Genomic DNA, 21,512 nt, shown 5'->3' with positions numbered 1-21,512 from the left:
CCTCTACAACAGCATTTTCACCATTCACTCTTGTAGAAATCTTTCTGACAATTTGTCTTCAGTGCTCTTATAATGATGACATATTGACCTAAATAATCATCCCTTTATCTGACTTTTACTCAGCTGCCACCCCCCCTACTGCTGATATTATAACATTAAACACAGTAACAACCGGACTTTCTACAAAGAATACTGTAATCTTTTCTCAAGGTTATAATGGTAATTTTCATTGTCCTGCCATCCCTGACTTTAGCAAGTAAGCAAACATAGAGGGTTGCAAGATGTGCAAGAAATGGGTCATTGAATATCTTTCTCTGAGACAGTGAATAACAAATAGAAATCCATCACTGCAGGTAGAGCAGCGATTTTCAATCCAAAGGCTGTTGATCCTCTTCAGCATGACACTTTTTTGTTGTATTTTAATGCTGGATATTCTACAGAATCTAATTACAGTTATGTGGCTGCGTCATTGTTCAGCAACACATCTTGTTACATATTTCTTTCCCCAAAACAAGCAAAATGCCTCAGTGCAGCCAGCCAGTCATTATGGTCAGTATGTTTTGCATACATTATCCAGGGCTCCAGGCTGCAAACCAAATGGACCAAAATTTGAGAGTGTGCAACTGTATTTTACGTCTAGTAGCACATGCGCAAGCAAATGTTTCGCCATATGAATATGTAAGAGGCTAAACAGCAACAGAGTGACAGATAAGACAGGAGAAATATGTAAGCAGTGTAAGAAGATAGTGCCGTCAGCACAGTAACATAAAAACGTAACACGTGAGCTCCCACAACTATTCACAGTCTCCGTATGTGACGAGCCGAGTGACAGCAGATTTCACTAAACCAAAATAGTTTATCTCTCAGCTCTACCTGAATAAATCAACAGTGTTTAACTGATTCATTGACTTTATTTCTCCGCCCAGCGCAGCAAGTGAGGCAGCCGGTGACACGGCAGGTGACACACACAGACTGAGCTGATCAATCAATGTAGTAGATACGGTTCATATGTTTAAAACACATACCTGTATACAGCGGGAGAAAACTCGGTCGTGGGTCAATCTACCTAATAAAGGGAGATGAGCGAGTGACGGTTGTCACAAGCGCTTCTTGGTCTGGCTATGTGGAGCAGTGCCTTATGTTGTCGGGCGGGGCTCTTTTAGATGGCGAGGTCCCCCCGCAGTGGACGGGGTTGGGGGGGGGGGGGGGGGGGTTATACTTTACCACCCTGAGTCCGTAGGCTACTCCGCGGCTAACACCAGTACTATGTAAAGACACCTGCAGATCCACCACAGCTCTATGCTAAAATCTGTAAAGAAAATACTGAAATTTTACTAAAATGTTGTCGCATCTCGTGGACTCAATATCGTTTATCATCTCGTCTTGTGAGCTGAGGGTCTCGTCTTATTCTGAATGTATGGTATATATTTTTTTATATTGTACTGTCATGACAGTGATGGTGCTGCCGGTTTACCTTCTTTGTTGCATCTTCAAAAGAGCACAATAAAAATGTGACACTGAATTGGAAACCGCAGATTGTAATTTCTGCATCTATTATTGATTTATCGTGTGTGCTCCTAAAATTTCTGGTTGCGTCCCTAAAATTTTCTGTTGGGGGCCACAGTGCTCCTAGTGAAAAAAGTTAGTCTGAAGCCCTGTTATCAGTAATACACAACTTTACACCTCAAGCTCTGAGGTGATTGGTCAAAAGAAGCTCATAGCAAAGATGTTCAGACTGTAGTGGAAATGAATAGATATGAAATCCTGCAAATCAAATAAAAAGAACAAAAGTTAAGGCCCTTTCACCCATGCACTGCAAACCTGAATCAACGTAGACATTACCCTGAGGAGCTGTATGGTAGAACGCAAATGTCCAAGTCAGTTGGACCAGACATTTAACAGACTCTACCCTTCCAGCTCACTAGTACAAAGCCTGTGTAATGTCTGATTGAGCCCAAAGTGTGAGAAACCGCCAGTGTGTGGGCGTGTTGATGACGTTTCTATTGTGTGGCTAAACAGGAAGTAAGCAAACTTCCAATGGAGAAGAAGAAGAGTTAAATACAGAAATGAAAATGTGCAACTGGAGAGACAACAAGAGTCTGGAACTTCTGTCAGTAAGGGCTGACGCCGAAATCCCCAGACACCTCTGTGCAGTATATTGTTGTCTTGGCCTCAAACTCATTTTATCTTCTGTCACTCCTAATAGAATAACATGTGGCTTCTCCTGGTGGATCGTGATCACATCACAGTCAACTCTGTGGGACCTTTCAAACAATAGGTTGTTTTTTCTAGTTCATTTAAATTCACACAAACAAAATCCTTTGATCCACCCAAAATTGCATTTGTTTGCTTGTTGAAGTTTTTATAGTGCAGTAAAAACCAGCCCCAACCAACCAACGCACAATTTAAGTGTTTCATTCTTTCAAGTTATGTCATGTATTTTAAATGAAGTCAAGATGTAAGAATACATAAGAAAACATGGAGATTAGAAAATAAAACCCAACAGAGAGTATGACCCTAACCTCTCTAAAAGTTTTCTCTTTGGCTGGCCATTCAGTTTCATGTAGAAAACACGTTTTAGTTTTAGTTAGAAGCTCTAATGTTTACAGAGTTGAGCACATGAGAGGATAAAAATGATGACCGTAGCCATACGATAATATATAATAATACACTCCAACAACAATTGTACATAAATTAATAACTGGTTATTGATTGATTCAAAATGGACATAGATTCAGAGCAATGGATACAATAGGGGGGAAACTGTAATATACTGTAATTTAAGTACATAAGTAGGACTAGTTCTCATTCCCAATTTTAAAGACATGGTTAACATTGTCAAATAACATAAAAAATATCTGGTTATGTGTAGGCAACAAAACAACTTGGTTAGTTTTAGGAAAAGATCATGGTTTGGGTTAGAATAAGTACATTTGTGTAACTTAAGTTACATAAAGAAGTTAAGTAGTCAATATAAATAACCAACCAACTTTTGGTTTCACACAGGACTGCAGTCTCCTGGGTGAAAGTCCTGTTTGTTTGACCCATCTCTCCACCCCAATCTCTCCCCTTCGCAGATTTTGTTGCTACATATACTACGTCAGCTGACTTCTGGAGCCGTTGCAAATGCTGCTAATATTACTGCTGCCGATGGGTTGACATTGGAGTTGAAAGCCCGTACGTGTCATACGGATGTTGAAAGTATACATGAGCTGCTGCACCTGGAATTACAATGATAAGAAGCCATAGTGTGTGTGACATGCACATGAGCTGGTCAATGTCTTACTTTTATCCTCCGTTAACATATTTTACTGTCCAAGGGACCAAGTCAAATTCTTTGAATAAATGCAAACAACTCAGATGGGATGAAGCAAACATCATGATCATAAACATCATGTTTATGTTTTCTGCAGAGTGGCCACGGATCACCAATGTGAGTGTGAATTCAGCTACAGTTTGGCATCCTCATTCACACAGACTCGAGCTGATTGTGCGCATCCACAACTGAGGTTGTTTGGTGAGGGAGCTGTGAAGTGCGCCGGTGGGTTGGCGACACAGTTTGCAGCCCTATGAACCATTGTTCTCATGTTTATTCATCTACAAAGAGGATGAAGATGAACAAATCTGAAATCTGCAACCATAGTCCCGAGCCACTACCTTTCTGGATGCACCAGAGAGCGGGCCTGTTTTGTGGACAAGGTTCTTTGTTGGTCTCCCTTCCCCCACAGCTTTAGTTTTGAGAACCATTGTCTTCCTAATACCACACATCCTCTTCATGATTGACATGTTTAACACTAGCCAAATCTAGAAATACACTATCCACAATTTAAGCTGATGAAAGTGACAAATATGGTTGGAAATAGCTGTGTATGGAGCATGGTGACATGCTCCCATGTGACCTGCCCAGTCTGTTCTTAATTAAGCTGAACTGTGGTATTTATCAAGAACCGTCTCCTGTTTGAGGAAAAGCAGTGACTTGAGTATCATATTTCTCCAGCACAGTGCCATACATGAAGTCATGCACTTACTGTACCAAGTCACATTTTCCTTTAGGCAGCAGGGGGAACATTTAAATTCCACATATTCATCTTTAAATATGATGAATCTAAAATAAGCCTGAATTTTGAATGTCAATTGGTAATTTCAATAACCTGCTTATCGAGTTGCATCTTCACATCCTTCACTTAGCAGCAGTATGCAGCAGAGGAGCATAGTAATGTACCCGGTAAAAAAGCATAAGTAACAAAATAAAAGCATTATTTCTGGTCCTTGAGTGCAGTGCCAACCTCTTTCAGAATGTTTTACCCTGATGGGTATTAGCCTGCGACCTTCTGCTGCATTCAAAAGAAGCTGCTTTCTCAAACTGCTTTCCCAATTGCAGTTACACAACATAAACATGAATATATATTATGCCCGAGTTGTTGTCTTTATTTCTATTTCATCCTTTTTTTAATGTCCTGTTCATATTTAATTAGATAGGCATAATGAAACGAAGTCACAGTGTGCCCCTCCTCTGGAGTGATTGCAGAGGGGGCGGAGAAGGAATCTTAACTTATTTTCACTTCGTTTTCACCTCCTCACATTTCTTCATTTCACATGGGCTGGAAGCGCCTGCAGCGTTCTCTTTCCCTTCTCCAGAGCAAAGTGAATGTGACTTTTCTAAGGGGGTCACAGGATGCCTGGAGGCCTGTGGGTGTTACTGGACTGTTGCCTGCTCTTAGCTTCACTGAGGGGCTTGTCATAGATTTCATCTCCACAGAAATGAGCCGGGGGGCCCTGGCCAGGAGCACAAGCAGCCAACGTTATGAAGGGCCCATGCTGATTATTTCCCTCTGACATCGCATCCTGAGCTTTCCGCATTAATCCCAGACAAAGGCAGCCCTTCAGTGCTGTACCAGAGCTCAAATTAGGAGCCAGATAATGGCCTTGTGAGATCCTGCTCTGTTCACCGAGAGGCAGAGCTCATGTTGAAATCCCCCTCTTCAATATTCCTTCCCTACTGCTTGTTCTTTTCCTCATCAGACCCCCTTTCCACCGTGTTCGGACTGTGACGGAATTCAGGTGACACAATTTCGCTATATTCCCCCCAACTCAACCCCCAGCCCCTATTCTCCCACCTTTAATTTGATGGTGGCTTGGCCGGGCTTGGGCCTTTGCTTGAATGTGGATCGCCACAGGCTGTGAAACTGATAGCCAGTCAAGACTGGAGTGTCTGTCTCCAGCCTGATCTAGTCTGCAGGAGGGAACAAAGGGGGCCTTACAGGGCTCCGCAGGGTGGATTAGTTCCAAGGAGCCAATGGCTGGGGCTGCTGGCTGGCTCGCTGGAAGAGGGCCTGCTGTGGCCCCAGCGGTGGGTCATTGCACAGGCAGGGGCCGCACAGGCACACACACTGCAAATGCCCCTCCAGCTCAATAGTCCCAATCCCACAGCCCTAACCCTCCAATCAGAACACACATTCTTTTGAAGTTCAGCACAAAAGTCAAGGGTGAGCTACCTTGAAGAAGGTGAAGGGATGGAGGGCAGATGAAGGAGGATGGAAATGTGATGGCTCCAATGCCCTCAAAACATTAGCTTGAAGGCCCGGCAGACCAAACTGACATCAAAGACACCAACTGTGATGAAGGCCGACTGGTCAAAAGTTTCACCTGAAAACACCGCAAAGACTACAGCTAACCACAAACTAACTGTTCTGTGCCTGTGTGAGAGGAAATAATAATAAATAACTCTCTTTACCAGCAGGGGGCAGTAGTCTGTATTCGTTATGCACAAAAGGGATACCGGAAACACAGACAGGACAGATTCAAGATGCTAGTTAGCCAGTTAGCCCACTAACAACAAAATCCAATGTTGAAAGAACAATAGCACAAACAAGTATGGACCGTTTCTGATAAATTGCTAAAAAGAAAATCTGACCTGATATAGTTTTTTTTTCGATCTCAACCCTCTGGACTTTGTCATTTGATTGCATTTCTCACTTCTGTATCTCTTTTCACACACTGGGCTGAATTGCCAATCAAAGTGATCTATCTCATTGACGGGCTCCACTCTGCCAATGGAAAGGGACAAGCCACACTACTAGGGCAACAGATGATCACAGACGGCCTTACATTGGCCAATGGCCGACCGCCTGGTGTGTCATAATAAAATAATGCCTGATTATTGAAAGAGATAATCTAAGCTTGAAAAAGGATATCGCCATTCCTAGTGCATGTTTTCTTGTTAGGCACCAAAACACATACACCTCTGTGGAAAATGTACACAAAATAAAACTTGCATTGCTACTAGAAGAGGATGTTTCTATAAAACTATTAGCATCTATACATTGCTGCCATCACTAAACAATGTGTGAGGTGGTAACAGCTTCTACATAGGTAGACTGTATGTTCAGCTCTGTACTCCTCTGTAGCCACATATATTGTACACAGAAGAGAGAAAAATAGATTTTAGTTCACTCAATTGTTGATAGAGCATAGTCTGTCAAATTGCACCTTATTCACAATGATTATTCCATCACACCTTCTATATTATGTCCTTTCACGCATTTAACAATATTTGAGCACTTTACTTTTTCATTTCCCGTCATTGATTTTTGTGTGTTTCTGTGTTTCTAGCTCATGAAATGCACAGAGACTCCTCCAGTACATCTAAGGTTAGCATTAAAGGATCTGCGATGTAAAATGGGCCTCGACGTACAATGTCCTGCAGTGTTAAACATGCTCAGAGCTCTGAAACATCCTTGACACATTTATGAGCTCAGAGTTATCATCCTGGCACTCAGGCCATTTATCACATCAAAGCAAGAGCTTTGTTTGTTGACGTAAAAGCAACAATATCAGCTAAATTGCCCCAGTTTGTACAGCCACACTGCCTTTTCTCCTATCTGTCTCGACCAGGCGCAATGCAAGGGACAAAGGTAGGCGAGCGATTTAATAGTGAGCACGGTCTATTTTTCCATTTGAATTCATTTCACCTTCTTTCTTTGAGGCTGTAGATCAGAAAGAAGGAGTGAGGCAATAGAGTGAGAGGCATGGGGAGAGAGGGGGAAAAGCACAAGGAAAACTGATGCCCTTTCCTCCAGCTAAATTAACAGGAATCACGTGGAAAACAATCTGAGTCTCCAATGAAGGAGGGAGGGGAGGGTGGGGGGGGACCATTAAAATTAGCCCCGAGCTATGGACTGCACCCAATATCACTAAAGCTGCACTCACTACAGATGTGGAGGCTGGCTTACAGGCAAACTATGCTCTGTTCTATAGCTACAATTAAAATCAACCTCGCTGCCAAAAAATAGGAGGGGGAAAGAGGGGGTAGAAAGGCAGACATGGAACATCAAAGACAGATTGAAATGTGTAGTCAGTAATAAGAGTGGTCTCCAGGCCCTGAGGTTCTCCACGGTCCCCTTGTTAATGAGAAATTTTGACCTCTGGTTTGTAAGTTAAACTTGTAATCTCGGTTAATGAAGTAAATCAATCCCAACTCGGGAGTGTTCAGTGTCTCTCCCTTTGCCTTCTCCCCGCCAACCTCCCCTCTGTCCTTCTCTCTTGAGCTTTTCTTCTTCTCCTTCTCCTGCGTCCCTCCCAGTGTGCCGCCTGGGAGTAAAACGGCCAGGTCTTCAACCAGACAAACAGGAAACTCGCAGAGCACGAGGGTTCCGGAGCTGGAGGGAGGGGGGCGTCGGGACTCAGAGGACTAGGACCAACCACTCTGTTTGGTTAAGAAAGAGACTGGCCAACTGAATGCTAGTAGAAGGGACGGCATGGAGGAAATCACTTGCTCCTCCTCCCCGTCTCTTCTTCCTTTCAATCTTTTTCACTTCTCTGCTCACAATCTGGAGAATGGGGATAGTGTTTGGTTTAGAAATCATGTCTGCTTGTTGGTGCAGTGGGAGAAATGGCAGTATTGTGTGAGTATACAGAACTCACTACATCCTCCTCCTGTTTTTTACTACCACAGCATCCCTCCTTCCGTCTTTCCTCTTGCTCCTCGCCATGTGCAAACCATACAGTACACACAGCTAACATGACCTTTTTTTAGTTTTCGTGTTGAGCTCCACTTTTGCTCTTAACAATATGGAGGTTTCTCTTAAATCCACTGGATGCATTGACATTAACCACAGATTAGCCATTGTTTTTATTTATTTGTTTCACCTCTAAAGCCATGCAGGGTGGGATGTGAAGTCTGTGTAATGACTGTAGCATTACTAATATCAGGCTGTAATGAAGCATAAGGATTCCTGTGTGGGTTCCCCTTCTTTACATACTGTGATTAAAGAGGGCACAGAGATGCTGCTGTTGGCTGCATAATGTCAAGAAGATTGTAATATTAGTTTGACTTTACGTCTCAAGGCAATTCGGTGTTTCCAGCGAGGACAGAAAGGAGATGGAGTCGAGTCTTTCGGAATGGTTACAAGGGCTCTTTGGCCGGATGCCATGTGTTCTTAGAGCTTTATAACAGTGCCCTTTGCCAACTTTCCCTTCCCTTGCACGATGCAGAGCACAGAGCCCACCACTGGTTATTGCACTATGGTCTGTTGGTTAAAGCATTTAAAATGCAGCTTGAATATTAGCATGAAAGATAAATACATTTGTTCTTTAGGTATGGCTTTATCCGCTCCTGTTTAGATCTGTGTTCAGTGCACAAAATATAAAACCCAGATATCTTAGATAGAAATACATCTGACTACAAACACAATATTCTTGTTTATCCACATATATTATAACATTTCATCAACTGCCCGACAAAGGGCTCTTATTTGGCTAATTACTTTTGCCAATATTAATTGATAGAAGTGTTAAAAATAGATACAGTAGACATATGGCTTGTGGATGGAATGAATCTCTGCCAAGTCAAAGCTCAAATCAGGGCCTCAAAACTGGGTTGGCTGTGCCAGCTCTGAACGCTAGGGTGTTGGTCGCTATTAGAGATTTCTTCAAATTTCCAGAATTTGTCTACGTAGAAGATTCCTGACTTCCCTATTGGTCATGCTGCTACACACAGGCTCAAACTGTAAGCTGTGAGTTCAGACACTTTTATGCTGTTTGGTGTTTATTTTGGAAGTTCACCTGTTAAAGCTAACATTAGCATGTTGCGCAGCTAACATGGCTAGCTTCCATTTACAGTGTTTTCAGCTGCTGAGGTAACTGATTCCGTATATGGTAAGGGGCATAACATTTCCGTAGCATAAACAGTTGACCAATCACAGCAGAGTGGACTTTTTTGGGTGGGGGCAAGCTCAGACAGGTCCTGCCCATGTTGCATGGGTGCTGCAGCAATGGACAATATGAGAAATATAATGTGTTTTTTAAAGATTGAAGCATGTAAACCTATTGTAGTTTACCAGGAAAATAAAAAAAAATTGCATAATAGGGCATCTTTAAAGTTTTCTAATAATTCAGATGAACGTAGCTCCCTCCCCCCAATGTCACATCAATGCCCTTTTTTGGTAAGAGGAAATGAGGCGGAGTCAAAGACTGACAAGATGGCGACTCCTGTCCATTTTTTATACAGTCTTTGCTTCATACTCAGGCACAGTGAACACACACAGGGAAGTGTTAGTTTTACCATTGCATGGTTCAGATAGACTCAACTCACTTTTGGTACCAGTCCTTAATAATGAGGTAAACGTGTAAATGGATAACCAGTCTAACCTCCCATAAGCAGATCTGCTCAGGATACAGACTGCTGTCAATGCCTTCTTTCAGACAGTGTTTTCCACTTTCTCTGTGGTCTGACATCAAGCCTGAAGGATTTTCAAATGAGGGCATCTGCTCCAGGCACAGCACGCCGTGCTTCCAATTGAGAGCACATGCCTGCTACAACATGTCTGGTTGTGTTGTGTTTGGTTTCTAAAGCATAATTTGTGATTTCTGACGGTAGAAATTGCTGCTTTATTGCCCCACAGTGTGCTGTTTACTACATGCTACTACTGCCGTGGCACTAGTACTACTAGTACAGTGGCGGCTGCTGGTCTTTCAAGGAGGGGAAGCTAATTTTTCTGGCCTACATAACAAATGTGTTTGTTTGATTATATGTAATTTCTATCCTTCACTCCCTTGTTTGAAAATAATCTGTGACCTTGTTGTACCAACTAGGCATCTTTTCCAGGGACTTGACCAGTGTCCTCTCAATGGCCAGCAGAGCTAGGCTGCTTAAACGGCCTTTGCCCAGCTGGAGCTGCTGCGCCAGGCTACTGTGAAGTGTGACCGCCTGTGAGTGTAAGTGACAGGGGGGAGAAGCTCCGCAGCTGCCGCTGCTCGTTGGGGAAAGAAATCGCAGAGTGACAGAACAGAGTCTCCAAACACAACACTAGTCGTTTTTAACAAAGACAAAGTCGCTGGGGATCGGTAAAGTCTCCGGTTCAGTTCAGAACAACGGAATGAAAAACTTGGAAAATGCTCCGGTGGATGTTTTTTTTTCCAAAATCGCTGATTTGCTCATTTAGCTGTCAATCAAAAAACGATTCCGCCTCAGACACCTCATCCAATCATCATGCAGAAGCTGAGCGCTATCCCAAAGACAACCCCGATGGGCGGGACAAAGCCCAGCATTTATCCAATGACCGTCTAGTTTTGCTGCAGGGGAACAACCCGCTCTACGCTTCCCCACTGAAGTCAGTAGAAACTGGGCGTCCGACTGTGTAAAGCACCTTGGCGTTGTGGGGATGAATGAGAAGGAAGTTGCTCCGGTTACCTGTGATAAGTAGCTGATTCTGAACAAAAGATGAAGGCTTTCTAGCGCGTATTTAGTCAATGAAATGCGCACACATATTGTACAGTACATATTTCACCACAGCGGGAGAAGACCAGACTGGGCTTATCGGGAGGGTGGCTTGCGCTGCAACAGAGCGTCCCAGACACAGGGTGCTGCTACCATGAGCAATATGAGAAAAATAAGGTGTTTTATGAACATTAAAGCATGTAAACATGTTCTAGTAGAAACACAAAATACATGTATGAAGCTGAAAAAGAGTATAATAGGTCCCCTAATCATAAAAGTTCTTCAGTTTGGCAGAACAACAAACACATTTCCACATTGTTTGGCATTTAATTTCAAATCGTCACATGCATGATGGTTTAGACCTAAAAAATACTTGATAAAGATAAATGGAGTCGCCTGTTTGTATTAAGGAGAATCTCTGAATAGCCTGTTTGTTTCACAGCCTCTGTGCTCTTAACCAGTCAGTATACGTGTGTGGTTTGCACGGACATGTTTCTGCTGTAAAACAGACATGAGGCGTAAAAAGAATAATTTACTTTGTTTGTATAATGCTCCGACTTTCTTTGATTTGAAATGAAAAGTTATAAATTGAGAGATACCTGCTGGGTCTTGGATATGTGGTAACTTGGGGTCTTAAAGAGCCTCAAAGCTCAGTAAGACACACACACACACACACACACACACACACACACACACACACACACACACACACACACACACACACACACACACACACACACACACACACACACACACACACACACACACACACACACACACACACACACACACACACACACACACATATTCCATGGGCTGTCCACATTCCAGCAATCATTTAGGTTACATTTTCTAGTTTATCACAAAGGTAGATCCACCTTATGGGACTATTAAAAAACATTAAATTCACTTTTTGTATACATTTAGATTGCATCAGTGGATATTGATGAATTATGTAGCTGATGCTAGCTAGTGCTTCATTTACACTAAAGCCTAAAACACAACAAGTCCTGGATAGGCTCATGGGCCACATGGTGGACAGGTCTACAGTTTCAACCTTGAGCTGTGACTAAGAGTGCTATGCCTATCCACAGGCTGAAGGTATAAGGGCTCTCAGTCTACGCTAAACAATGACTGAAAATTTAGGGAATTAATTTGAAATGTAGTTTATACAACCCATTTTTGAAAATACCTAAATTGACTTTACATTTATATATGTACATAAATGTACACATTAGTGTTAACACTTTAATCTCCCTATTTAGATAAGAACCTCCTATATATTCATATTCATGGAAAAGTAGTGATCCCCCTCATTTCTGCCTCTAAAACTTTGCCCTGAAATAATGGTTAAATATACAGTTTTGACAACAAAGTTGAGCCCCAGGCACTTAAAAGATACCCATCTTAAAGAAATTAATTACCTCCCTTGTTAATCTTGATATAATTAAATTTCTGAAGAATGAAATTTGCTGCCCCCCACCCCCTCCGCCTCGCTGCTATGGAGGCGAGCCGATAATGGCTGCCTCTCTAGCTAGCCTGCTGGCCAGGGACGTGGGGACAGCCTAACATCCCGGGCCCCATGCTGTGCTATACCGCACTGTGCAAACCCACTCTCCTCTTCCTACGCCTTCACCACTCATAGGGATAGGCAGAGAAAATGCCTCAATCACTGCTTTTCCATTCTGCGCCTGTGTGTGTTTCCTCCATCCTGAAGACATGGAATCTCTTGGCCTCCAAATTCTTACTCTTAACATGCAATAATGTTGTTAAACGACATGAGAGTTTGAGAGCGCGGGAGCTGCTAATGAAGTTATCAACACAGAGCCTCTGAATCTTACATGGTGGAGCCCTGGAGAGCCCAGAGAGTTCTTTCTGTTATGGCTCACTTAAGAAACTCCTGTGTCTTTGTGTGACTTACTGTTGTTTTTTATAGGACCTCCTGTGATGTTGTTAGATTTAACCCTGATTGCTTTGTGCAGAACAGAGTCGTGGCATTACCAGGGAGCAGTTCATTTTCTTGTATTTAAGTTTGTTTTCCCTCAACTATAAGTTTTATATCAGCTCCATTGTCAGCTGTCAAGATTTGAGCCTGGGGAGAGAAAGGAGAAAAAGATCTTTGATTAGGTGCTGGCAGGATGGGGGGCAGAAGAATGCCAAAGAGGGTGTGGGGGAGGTTGTAATATGTACAGAGTAGGCAAAATACTACAACTACATGGCAGAAATGCCAGCATAGAAAGTTAGAGTTCACAGAATCTGATTCAGGACTTTTTATTGTGGAGGTGTACATTATGCACCCTTTAGCTTAATGTTTAGAATTCAATACTAAAATAATGGGGCACCATCTTTACTGCTTTGTAGCTTATCTCAAGCAGTTTGGGTTTTATTCTTTTCTGTTAAAAACTGAATTTCTTCTGTATAATATAATTTTGCTGTGGTTGGTTGTCTTCACAAATAACCTTGATGTCTTTAATTATGTATGTAGGAATGTCATTGACTACATTCACTATTATTCAGAATTGGATACGGGTAAAAAAAACAACCCAGCATATTCTAACTGGATTTTTTTAAAATTAGGCCATATTCCAAGTGTAGCATTTTCTGATTAGGACATGTGGGATATGCTGATATTATTCAGGCTATGGGAGCATACTTTGGACTTATTCAGCGCATTCAGAATATGCAAAAGACTTGGATCATATCAACAGGTTGTCGGACGACCGCAAGTATTGCAACGCAGACCTTTTGGAAGGTGGTTAAAGTAATGAAAGAGGGAGGCTGTTTGCAAGGTTGAAATCCCCTTCGTCTCTGAAGAAATCCTATTTTGATGTAGTTTTAGTGTTCTTGTTAATCGGAGTATTTACAGCTTCATGTAAACAGGAATATTTGTGGATAATGGATTTTTATCAGCCATTGACTATTGACTGTTCAGTGACTTGATCATTCCCAACAATAAAACTACTACCCATTCACTACCCCCTTTATTCCACTCTAAGTTTTTACTACAAGGCCCACTCTGAGAGGCTCTGTTCTGACTTCCATTTACAGTTGACCTACCCCTCACAACCTTGACCCACCACCAGCTTTAATTCGATAGGGACGGTCCATGTAAATTAATTGCTCAAATAACACAGTTCTTATCTGTCCTTTAGTCCAAAGATTTATTTAATTGTTTTGTGAACATATTGTTGTGTTACAATGTTCTCTATTCTGTCTTGAAAAACAGAACATCTAAAATTAGCTTCAGAAAATGGTGAAAGAGAACAAACAAGGCGATCCATTAGTGAGGATGGGTTATTGGCTGGCTTGCCTCTTCTCATGGCGGGCCATTAAAAGTGGTAATGTCTGCCTGCAGCAGTGCCTGGGGAAGAAGAAGGAGGCCATGGAAGGCATATTTCACATGCATCAGACACTGGAATTAAATAGACCAATGTTCCCTAAAAAGACTGAAGTACATCTCTTTCTGATGTGCGTCCCGGGCAAAAATTCATTGATCTTAGAATGTCCCTTGGCAATTATAAAATATTAAATCCAAGTCGCACTATTCGGCTCGGCTTAATTTTTTTCCCCCGCTTTTCACTGCTTTCCATTTGACCAATTTAGAAAAAAAAGTTGGAAATGGATGGCCATGAAAAAAAGTCGCTGATAATAAAGACTGTGCCCACTTTTAGATATCTTTTGTTATGTTTCTGTATTGTTTTTGCAGAACATCTCAGATCATTAAATGGGATGAGGGCCCAGCAAAGCAGAGGGTGTCTGAAACATGCCTTATCACAGCATCAGAGCAGTGTAAACCAGGAGTGTAAATGACTGAGATTGAAGCTCACTAGGGAGTGAGAATTTGTGTGATATCTTTATTCCTGAGCACAAGGTCTTCCAAAGGCACCGATGCCTGTCTCAGCACTCTGGGGATGACAAATATTTGTCAGCTGTTTTCCATCAGGTCTGTGGCTTCCTGGCCCCTTTAAGTCCCTCAGAGATTACAAAGGGGTCTACAGTTAATTGCCCAAATCATTAAATTTTACATATATCTCAATAAATATAATCAGCCAGCTGTTTGGAAAGGTACACAGTTCATTAAGTTCCCTTGCTTGTTTGTCGTTTCCCTAATTAAGATTTAGAATCGATCATGAGTGTGTAATGTACAGTGTAGCTCAGCCTGCATGGGGACTCTCTCTCCTCAGACGAAAAAGAAATGGTATCCGCTTGCTAAAGCTTTACCATTTAGAACACTGACTGCAATGGGAATTAGACATCCTGTGCTAATTAGGGAGGCCAATTAACTGTGAAATTCAGGCATTTTTGACAAATAATCTCAGCAGAATTCAGACATCACCATGCACATGAATCTTATCAGTCCTGAAAGGAGAGAGAGGATAAAGGCTATTGGCTGGTGCTGTTTTCAATGCTTGCTTGTGTTGCTGAAGACGTGTGTATGCTCCCACTGGTGTGTTGTTCATGTCAGTTAACATGCAGTCTAACCAACTATCTCCCAAATTCCACTCCTTATTTCAACTAAAGCCATAAATATATGATGCCTTATTGTAGGGCTGGGTCATAGGGACAAAATCTTTTATCCCAATTAAGGTAATTCCATATCTCAATAACGATATATATCACGATAGATTACGTTTTCTGGTAATTCACCAAATCAGTAGTCTGTATAAATTGGTAAAGCCTATTTTTGTATCCTCCTGTGTGGATTAAATACTTGACAAATGAAAAGTACAGAGTTTTCTCTCATTTTATAAAGAAATTTATTGGATCTGATCACCATCTGAATGACGTAAATATTGACAAAATGCAGCCGCTGGCTTTTCGACACTACAATAGAAATGATATAGAAAATATACAGTATATGTCGGACAGTTGTTTTGACAATATATATTTTCATATGGCCCAGCACTTCCGTACTGTACACACAATTTAACAGGCTACATTTGACGTGACTGTTTTTCAGTGCACTTAACCATTGACTCGATAATAGAGGAAACAACTGTCTCTGAAATAGACAGTTAGCACCAGAACAACAATGTTACGACTGCCCATTTTTGGCAGGGCAGCTGCCCAACACTTGACCTCTATTCACTATTCCCGAAACAAAGAATTGGCATCACCAGAGAACCTCGATGTTTCTGTCTCATTCCCATTTTGATTCATGATCACATGTATTTTTTAGATTGCATAAATTATGTATTTGTTGGACTAATGAACGCCCTCCACTGATAGAACTTTGGGAGAGTTGTGAATAGCTGGATAAGTCCTCTATCACCGGCATCAGTGTTCTGATTACATGTCATGGCAGTTTTGAGCAATAGATGTGGTTTGGCTGAAAAAGACCTGCGTGGCTTTTTGGACTGATTTTTATATACACATACAACAAGGTCCGGAGAGCCACAAAATGTAAACATACCTCCTGGGCTGGCCTGTGTCACTACACACTCCCGCTTTGTTGTGTGTTTGTGTATGTGTGTGCAGTTATGCGTGTGTGTGGTCTGACTCGTTGACAACCCTGAAACAGGCCCCTGCTGTCTTTATTACCTGTCGGACCTATCCCAACCACTTTGTTCCTGCAAAACATAGAAGCACATTTAACCGCACTTGTGTTGGCGCTTTGTGTTCAGTTGGAGTCTAATAGAAAGGCACTATTACACCATGGAAAGCAATGGCTGTGGGTGTATTCTGAAGCTGTTTGGATATCAGGCAGTGCCGGAGGTGTGTTTGCAGGGCGCCAGTGGGCAAGTCCTGCAGCTGCCCGCCTTAGGTGCAGGAAGAATTGAGTACTTCCTTTTACAAGATGTGTAATTATTATGGCAGACAAGGGTGTGGATTTATACCAAGTCAATATGTAGATAAGTGTTCTATACACACACGCACACATGCACACACAGCTGCCTGGAAAATGATGCTGTTGTATGTGGTATAATAAAGCAGGTTGCCAAATTGCTGTGCAGGTAGGAAGGAAGCCTTCTGGGCCTGTGGAAGAGGAACCTGATGAGAGGAATGAGGCCTCCAGGAAAGTGCCAGAAAAACTGTAATGAGAACCTCTCTTTAGCTGAGTCCAAATTTTGTGATGCTCCCTGCCATTAATACCCCCCCAAACCCAGCTAAACTACTAATTGACAGTGTATTATACGATTTTAATTTTGACATTGCATTGCCAACGTGTGGAATCATTTCATTTCTATGTCTTATTTTTCATGTCTTATTGTCATATTTCTCAGCAGAACTAGTTCTAGTAGTATAAGTACTGTATTATTATATATTAAAGTTGAATTGACATTTCCAAATACCCAAAATGGTAAAAGGAAACAATTATTTCTGAGTAGCTATGAAAACTCTTGTCACCCTCACCCTGGCGGCTTGTTGGATGAAAAACAATGACACTGGGGGTCACAAATATTCACAAAGGCACTCTATAAAAATAAAAAAAACTCCAGTAAAGTTTTGGTTCGTCTTTCTGGGCCATCTATATAAAAGATGAAACTCTACTCTTTCCCCAGAAGAGCCTGGATTCTAATCAGACCTGCTTTTCAGACAACCCTGTTCCTGCCTCTTATCCTTAGCAGGCATCACGTCAGGTGCATGGGGACCAGTGACAGCGGTGCTGGAACGGAGCCTGTGATGGCTAAATGATGTCAAAAATGGCCCCATTTATGTCAATTTGAGATCAAGGACCAATTCATAGTGTGAGCCACCACTGTAAATGTGTTTTCTAATCTCCTCCATCTGCATATCTACTGTGGCCCCTTGGTGCATTCCTTTTCTTGTAAGTGAAAAGTGTCACTGCTCATGTGAGGATTTGTGTGAAGGCTGACAGTTCAGCATACAGAACATGTCTGCAGAGTGGGAGAATCAGACCCGGCTGCCTTTTGGTCTCTTATCTCATTCTCAAGTCAGTGTCGGAGAGTTTCCGGTTTCTGTGTTATTCAGGGCCATGCTTTTTTGCTAGCCTACTGTTTTTCCCTAATTAGGCCATTTGCAGGATGTGTCCCCCTTAGTGTGGTCATTTATGTTCGATACTACTCTGAACTGATAGGCTTTTGTTAACTGGTTGTATGTTTCGCAAAGACATCAAAGGGCGCACCACAAGCCTCATTTGGCAACTTCTCCCAGCTATCCATCGGCTGCAAAACACCCCGGTGCCTTGATTATTAACTCAGTCACCACCCTCTCATTCAACTTGAATTAAAAATTAAAAACCAGCAGAAATGACAGTGCCACACCATTGAAAGTAAAGTGTGCAAAACCAACAAGGGCTCATTAGCGAATAGTTCTGAAGACCAGCATTCTGACTTGAGACTCATTACACTTCTCCTATTTTAACTCTAATTGGGTTCATTTTATATATGAAACGCCTTAAATATTTAATGTTGAAAAAGTTCTGCTCCTGATACTTTATGTAGCCAAAGATACTTGGCCCGTGCTAATTGTCCAGGTTATCAGGAAAGCTGTTAGCAGTTTCTCAGCTGCTTTTGCTCTCTCCATGGAAAAAAACAGAGGAAAAGACATTGAACGCATCATTTGGCGGGTTATTGATTAGATGGTGATCTTCAGACAAATAAAGCTGATTTATGCGTTGTTGTTGTTATATTAGCTGCTGTTGTGCTATTCTCATTGTAAAACAGGATGACTTTTATTTATGTAATGCATGATAATAACCAATATGTGACAGAATCTTATTACCCCACAATCCTATATGGTGATGCCAACTTCAGCTACAAAGACGCGGCTCAAGAAGCCTTTGTAGTATTTAACAAGTTGTTCAGCTAGCCAGGCTTAGAGCATTTTAATTAAACAGATTAAAAACAATGTTATGGTTTCTTCATCTGGTTGCCTTTACACAATCTTTTGTTTCTCTCAGGTTGGAAAGAAAGAAAGCGAGAGAGCACAAGAGAGGGGAGGGGAAGCAACATTTTGTTTCCAGGCAGGAAAGTTTGAAGTTCTTTGTTTGGAAGCGAGGTTCCGGGTGCAGCACGCTGTTTAGCTTGGTGACCCTGTGACTGTCTTCTGAGGAATTGTATGAGCAGCCCTGCAGAACAGTGCTCCAGGGTCAGCTTTCATCTTAGCAGTAACCTGTGGACTTTGAAACTCAGGGCGATGGAATTGCAGCTTTGTCAGTACACTACTAATTAGAAAATTCCTGACCTCGAGCAAGATGTTTTAATTATGTGTTGTGTCAACGAGTTTGCAGATTTAATCCACCGTTGATACACACTCAAGTGTGCAAACTGTGTCGCACAATGTAATAGATCAAGTTGAATGGTGAAGGGGCTTTTTGCTCCATCTCTGCCCCGTAAAACCTTACGCCTTTCCTGCACCATGTTTGTTAAGAGCCATCACATGCTTAAGTAGCCAAATTAGATGTGGAGTTAATGTGTTAGTTTGTGAAAAAGCTGGTCTGATATGCCTTGGTTTGTGGGAGGCTGAACAATGTGACAGTATTGTGCTGGGTGTGAGCTCTCTGTTGCAGTGAGTCAGTGTGAGGGAAGGCAGGAAGGGGTTAAACAGAAATTGAGCGGGGATGCTGGGGGCAGCAGTGCTGCAGAACATAGCAGTGTTCGTGCGAAGGCAAGTCATTTCCCGAAACACTGCAGACACATGGCCTGCGGCGCTCTAAAACCTTTGGAGACCAAAATGGCTTGCAGGAGTTAGAAGTAATAAGGTGTTTTTTTGCCTTCTTTCTCCTTGACTGAAATTCTGCACGGTTGCTATGCATTGCCATGGAGCTGTGTAGCTGTTTTTATGGTTTATGTGGGTATTAAGATGCTCTGCAACTGGCCATTTTTGAGATTTGTTGTTCTTTAGCTGTGAAGCAAATGGAAGTTGTTTGTTTTGAAAGTAATTCCCTCATTTTTTTTGCCATGATCAGAATGCTAGACCTCACTCTTATCCCTTTGTATTTTCCCCTTTATTCTTTCTGCTGTTCACAAAATGACAAATTAACAGAAGCTTGTATGAGACAAGAAAAAACAGATATAGCAAACGCGTTTCACTCTGCTCCATATTTTAAAAAGCACAGTGACAATGGCAGTCTCTGGTTCACAGAAAAGTAACCTGTGATGGGGACAAAGGCCGTTTGTGTCGCTGCATGAACATAAAGCTGCGGTATTAGTCCTACCTGACCTCTCTGATTATCAGTGGGCTGAACCAAAACCATTTTCATCCTTTCCCCTGGTTCTGTTAATCTTGGCTGCCTTGTCTTCTTCAAAGAGAGGCTCCAGCATATAATCTGGATATGTACATCTGTGAATTATTATTCTAATTCTTTATACGTTTATTAGAGCTGAATAAACTCCACATCAAATACATCACTGGGGCAATGTCAGAAAGCCTGGGGCAAATCAGCCGACATCTGTTAACTCTTTCAAAATGGCCTCATCCAGCATGTCTGTGGGCGTAACGGAGCGAGGAAAAGAAGGAGAGGCGAGAGAGGGAGAGAGAAAGTCTCTGTTGCTGATTAATGACGGCCGTAGGAGAGGCGTTTCAGGCCGAGTGTGGAGATGAAGCGGGGCTGCACTCCCACGGCTGGGCTCCACACTGTAAACACTGTGAAGGGACGAGGCAGCATTCCCCAACTGAAATGCGGCGTGGAGGAGAACATGTGGGAAAGCTTTGCTTCCTGGCACATAGTCAGTCAACCAGTCACTCCGTCAGCCAAACAACTAGTTCTTCAGTTCGTCCATCAGTCAGCAAATCATTCACTCTCCAGCATTTAAACTAGTTTGTCAGTCAGGTCCTCTTGATGGGCCGCCCCTCGTACCTGTACCTGCAAGCCATGTTAAAGGTTCTACCAGCCAGTTGCACTTGGCAAATACAGCTGGACCATCAAAAATCATGGCTGGCTACCTGCCCCAGTGGCCAACATCATACACAAAATTCATCAGTGCTTGGCTAGTGGCTGCTGCTAATTTCCACCCTGGCTTCCACTTTTGACAAAAAAACAAAACACCACCTGGTTCAGCTTTTGCTTCACTTCTTTGTTTAGCTTGTCAACAGTCTGTCTCTGTTGTGCTATATATGTCCTCCCTGCCTGGAGCGTAGACATCAGAGTTTAAACGGATTTTTCAGCATCAAAGTAATAACAACAAAAGAGTAATGTTGCATCATGAACAGCTTATCTGTTTCTCAACCACCATCTTTATCCTCCAACGTGAATGCTGAGCAATGTTTTCCCCCATGGTTTTAGTTATCACAGTATGTTAGCCTGGGTGTTGTCACATACCAGTACATACAGTGTGTGTGTGTGTGTGTGTGTGTGTGTGTGTGTGTGTGTGTGTGTGTGTGTGTGTGTGTGTGTGTGTGTGTGTGTGTGTGTGTGTGTGTGTGTGTGTGTGTGTGTGTGTGTGTGTGTGTGTGTGTGTGTGTGTGTGTGTGTGTGTGTGTGTGTGTGTGTGTGTGTGTGTGTGTGTGTGTGTGTGTGTGTGTGTGTGTGTGTGTGTGTGCGCGTGCGCGCGCGCGTTCTTTTACCATGCAGCCCGTTTGCAACTTCTGCTGTGTGGAGCGGACTGCTGAGACAGCAGGTTGGTCTGTGCAGGGCCAGGCAGCTCTGTGTGCCTGGCAAAGTGGGCCATTAACCCACCGCCCTAAGGTGTGACCTGGGCCAAATCCAATATTGGCTCCGGCATCAAGGCACACGTGCCACTCAGGGTTCAAAGCCACAGATCAGCAAGAACCCTGCCCCCAACCCCCCAACCCTCTTTCCCTTCTCAAACAATAAAGGGCTGAATGCAAATTCCTCAAGACACCTACAAGCATCGCTGCCGTCACACAGTTGAAGACGGAGTCAAAAGCA

At 42.5% G+C, this 21,512-nt stretch overlaps 1 protein-coding gene across 1 annotated transcript in view; it reads left to right on the top strand.

Moving 5' to 3' along the window:
• Positions 1 to 21,512, top strand: part of LOC310950836 (transcription initiation factor TFIID subunit 4) — a gene marked incomplete at its 5' end in the record, with an annotated part of 88,643 nt that overhangs the window by 60,602 nt on the left and 6,529 nt on the right. The window lies entirely within an intron of this gene.

This window comes from Echiichthys vipera, assembly GCF_963691815.1.
Source record: "Echiichthys vipera genome assembly, chromosome: 1".
Classification (NCBI taxonomy): domain Eukaryota; kingdom Metazoa; phylum Chordata; class Actinopteri; order Perciformes; family Trachinidae; genus Echiichthys; species Echiichthys vipera.
This window is presented reverse-complemented; position numbering and strand designations above follow the sequence as displayed.